The sequence below is a fragment of the Globicephala melas genome, chromosome 6 (genome assembly GCF_963455315.2).
Source record: "Globicephala melas chromosome 6, mGloMel1.2, whole genome shotgun sequence".
NCBI classification, from domain to species: domain Eukaryota; kingdom Metazoa; phylum Chordata; class Mammalia; order Artiodactyla; family Delphinidae; genus Globicephala; species Globicephala melas.
The window spans coordinates 64,835,872-64,840,526 of NC_083319.1; the positions used below are offsets into that span (position 1 = coordinate 64,835,872).

Consider the following 4,655-nt stretch of genomic DNA (forward strand, 5'->3'; position numbering starts at 1 on the left):
ATGTGGGATCTTCCCGGACCAGGGCACGAACCCGTGTCCCCTGCATCGGCAGGCAGACTCTCAACCACTGCGCCACCAGGGAAGCCCAGTATGTATCTTTTTGAATTATGGTTTTCTCTGGGTATATGCCCAGTAGTGGGATTGCTGGGTCATGTGGTAATTCTAGTTTTAGTTTTTTAAGGAACTTCCATACTGTTTTCCATAGTGGCTGTATCCATTTACATTCCCACCAACAGTGCAAGAGGGTTCCTTTTCTCCACACCCTCTCCTGCATTTATTGTTTGTAGATTTTCTGATGATGCCCATTCTAACTGGTGTGAGGTGATACCTCATTATAGTTTTGATTTGCATTTCTCTAATAATTAGTGATGTTGAGCAGCTTTTCATGTGCCTCTTGGCCATCTATATGTCTTCTTTGGAGAAATGTCTATTAGGTCTTCTGCCCATTTTTGGATTGGGTTGTTTGTTTTTTTAATATTGAGCTGCATGAGCTGTTTATATATTTTGGAGATTAATCCTTTGTCCATTGATTCGTTTGTAAATATTTTCTCCCATTCTGAGGGTTGTCTTTTCATCTTGTTTACAGTTCACAGAAGGGTTTTTAAAGGCAACATTAGAGGTGAGGGTTGTACGGTGCCTGATCAGCTTGTGGACATTCTTGTGATTGGTTGATGATGAGGTAATAGGGTGGATTTTGAGAATTAACATCATCATCCGGTCTGGGGTCTACATGCTTGTGGTCAGCATGCAGTTAACTTCTTCCACCTGGTGAGGGTTTTAGTTTCTGCAAAACAACTCAAGGATATGGCTCAGGATATTATCTGTAGCCCTTGAGGAGGAACTAAAGGTCCTTGACTTTGTTTTATAGCTAACCTATTATTATTTTGTCTTGTTTTGATAATAATAATAACCTATTATTATTTTGACTGTTTTCCTTTGTTTCTGCATTTTCTCACTTCTCTGATTAAAATTGCTCTTTGGAACTTGGGGAAGGCCTAGAAGTCTAAAGCTTTTCTACAAACAAGAGGTGGGGGATAGGGGGTGTGGTGGGGGTGGTGGTCTCTCCCTGGGAAGGCCCTACAGGGTCCTGCTAAGTTTCAGCCTCAAGGCTCTTGAACACTAATGAGAATCCAAGAGGCAAAAGGGGGAAGGAGGAAAGCCCAGTGGCCCCTCCCCTAAAAATGTGCTTGGGATGTGGACACAGACTATAAACCACTTGAAAATACCTGGAGTTGGATCAGTACAAATTGTGACATAAATGATTTTATTTTAAAGATAAGGACAACCAGGCCATAACGGAAGTTTGTCACAAGTCATACTGGGTGCCCAGGTGGAGCAGTGAAATTCTTCCCAATAGCTACCTTTAAATGAGCTACAATTACTCAGATATTTTTTGCCCCATGGCAGGCACCTGGATCAGGCATCCATTAGAGGACCATGGGCTTCTGTCATTCTGGGGTGACTTGGTGGTAGAGCACAGGACTTGTCACCATCGACTGAAAACTGAAAAAAAATACACAACCTAAAAGTTGAGAGTTATGTTTTATTCGGCAAACATTCTTAGGACTTCAAGCGCAGGAGACAGCATCTCAAATAACTCTGAGAGACCACTCCAAAGAGGCAGAGGGCTCAGGGAGCCAGGATATATAGGAGTTTTAGCAACAAAAGACCAGGTATTGGGAACATCAAAAGATTACTGTTAATAAAAGAAAACCAGGGCTTCCCTGGTGGCGCAGTGGTTGAGAGTCCGCCTGCCGATGCAGGGGGCATGGGTTCGTGCCCCGGTCTGGGAGGATCCCGCGTGCCGCGGAGCGGCTGGGCCCGTGAGCCATGGCCGCTGGGCCTGCACGTCCGGAGCCTGTCCTCCACAGTGGGAGAGGCCACAGCGGTGAGAGGCCCACGTACCACAAAAAAAAAAAAAAAAAAAAAAAGAAAGAAAACCAGACATCTCAAGTTAATGAAATTAGCACATTTCTATGTATGGGAAGATGCAAAGTCTGGGCCTATTGAAATTATTCCTTTGATATGCAGCTCAGCTATTGGCAGGGGGTTGGGGGGCAGTATCCTGTGTTTTCTCATCCTTAATCTCCTCAGTGTGCACCACTGGGGGTGGCTGCAGTCATTGACTGCTAGATGGTAGGCATTCTTTGTTTCCATCCTGAGTTCCCTCAGGACTCACTGTCAGGGTGGCTGTAATGTGGTGGCTTGATGGCTGCAACATCCTTTGTTTATGATACAGCAGGCGGCATTCTTAGTTCACATCACCAATATGAATTCACAGAAGGAAAGTGTGACCGCCAATCTGCATCATGCCCTTTAGAGGTACAAACTGTGTCCGAGGGGAACAGTGTCCTGAACATTTTCTTTTTACTTTCTTTCCCCCAGAAGAAAACAAAGACGGGCTTGCCTCCTAGTGCCTTCTCCCGGGCATATGTCCTTAAAATTGCTTTGGAAATACAAGATAGTCTTATGCGTTTGTGAGAGGTGGCCATAGCCGTAAACTCAGCAAACTAAGCTTCAGTAGTTCCACCAGATATACATTTCTCTACTCAGCCTTCAAGACCTCTGTAATCTGACCTTATTCCCCAGCACCCCACCCCCCCCCTCAGGTTGTCTCATCAGTCACCCAAACACACCAAGTCAGAACCTGGGAACTCTGCCCAAATGGTCCCCTTCTTCTGGAAAGTCCTATCCCCCCCCACTCTTCTACACTTCCTTTAATCGCCCTTAATATTACAGAATATCTGTGTTCTAGAGAACACAGTATCCATCAGTCACCCACTGTTTTCCAAACCCATCTTTCAAAGTGATGTTTAGGGAGAGTGATAATTGATCCATTCACCCATTTAACAATAGCTGCCATTACTGATTCTCAACCTTGACCAGCCATGTGTTAAATGCCTGCCTGCACTGTCACGTTTCATCCTCACAATAACCTTCAAGTTTCCCTGATCCTCATATGTTGTCCCTTTTATTGTTATGTAATATTATACATGGACTCAAATAATTTGTAGAAAAAGAAGAATAAACAAATAGTTTAAAATCAAACACAAATCATATTTTCCTCATGAGGTTAAAAATAACCAATCATCAGACCATGAATGAATCTCATAGATCATCTAGTCCGTGGCTCTGAACACACACGTTCTGACTGATTAGTTTTTTTCTTCTTTTTTTAAGCTCCGAAGATTATTCTGATAATTAGCCAGGTTGTAAAGCAGTAACCCATTCCAATTATTTCATTTTATAAGAGATTGGAAGGAGAAAGATGGCGCTAACATTTACTGAATGCCTACCACACTGCTACCTGCTTACCAACCTTAGTTAACAAGGGGTGAACTGAAAGTAAGGATGTCAGGGAATTTGCCCAAAGAAAATGAGCTGGATCATGGCAGACCCATGTTTCTTCTGTCCTAGCTTCAAAGTCTTTCCTCTACCTAACTAAAACCAAACTATTTAATTAGCATAAGTCTTTTACACAGATGATCACATTTATTTTTTGTAAAAAAAGATATCACAAAATAAGTACTATTATTATTCCTATTTTATGCAAGTGAAGAAATTGAGGCCACTACAGATGTAATTAGCCTAATGTCAGTTAGCTAGTACATGGTGAAGGTAGGGCTTGAATCCAGATTTTTTTTCCATTTTAGGGGTAAATTTTAATAGAACATGCAAGTTTTAACTCTTAGACCTTAGACAAAACTTTAAAGTTCCTGCTTGTTTCAGAATGGTTTTATGGGGAACCTAATCTGTAACAAAAAGTTGGCGTTCAGTGCAAAGGTGCCAACGTTTTTCAGCAAAGTGTACAAAAGTTCTCAGGGGCATGGGGCAAGGAGGTGCTCAGACATTTTCAGCAGCAGGCGTTCTCTCATCCTCTTGACGGGAGCTGGGAGAGAACCCCTGGAACAGCTTCATCAAACACCCTGTAGCAACCTCGCTGTGTCGGAGCCCAGCGTTCTTGGTGTTGCACAGCACAGAGTTCTTCAACCATGGCTGCACATTGAGGAGACCTGACGGCAGGCAGCCTTTCCTTCAGTTTCAGTCATGTCTTTATCATCCCTAAGGTCAAGTTTAGCTCCCATTAGGACGAGGGGCGTGTTGAGACAACGGTGTCCCACTTCAGGATGCCACTTCGCATGGACATTTTCACAAGATGCAGGACTCACAAGAGAAAAGCAAATTAAGAGTACGTCAGCTTGTGGAGAGGATAGGGATGTGATCTGCCATCATCTTCTTGTCCAGCTGCATCCATAAGCCCAGATTCAGCAGGTTTCCATCTGCCATAACATGGGAAGAATAGCTGTCAAAGACGGTGGGGATCTCTTCTCCAGGAAATGCATTGCTGGCATCCCACATCAGTAGGCAAGTTTTACTTACAACTCCATCTCCCACCACCACCCACTTGACAACCTCCATCTGGGCATCAGCGGTGGGGCACAGGGTGCCAGGGTCTCTGCCACCTTGCCCTCTACAACTGGAAGCTGAAGCCCAGCAGCGGCCACCACCCAAACCTCCAGATTTTTTATTTCTCAGTCTCGTGCTTCACACTCACTGGCTTCCTTCGCTGAGTACAGATGTGCAGATCTCACGCTCTTTCCTATACCTGCCTTTGACATTTCATTGTGTTTTGCACCTATTGCAACTTTATATTG

At 43.9% G+C, this 4,655-nt stretch overlaps 1 pseudogene; it reads right to left on the reverse strand.

Moving 5' to 3' along the window:
- Positions 1 to 3,818: 3,818 nt before the first annotated feature.
- LOC115844021 (ras-related C3 botulinum toxin substrate 1 pseudogene) lies at positions 3,819 to 4,419 on the reverse strand (annotated as a pseudogene).
- Positions 4,420 to 4,655: the final 236 nt, after the last annotated feature.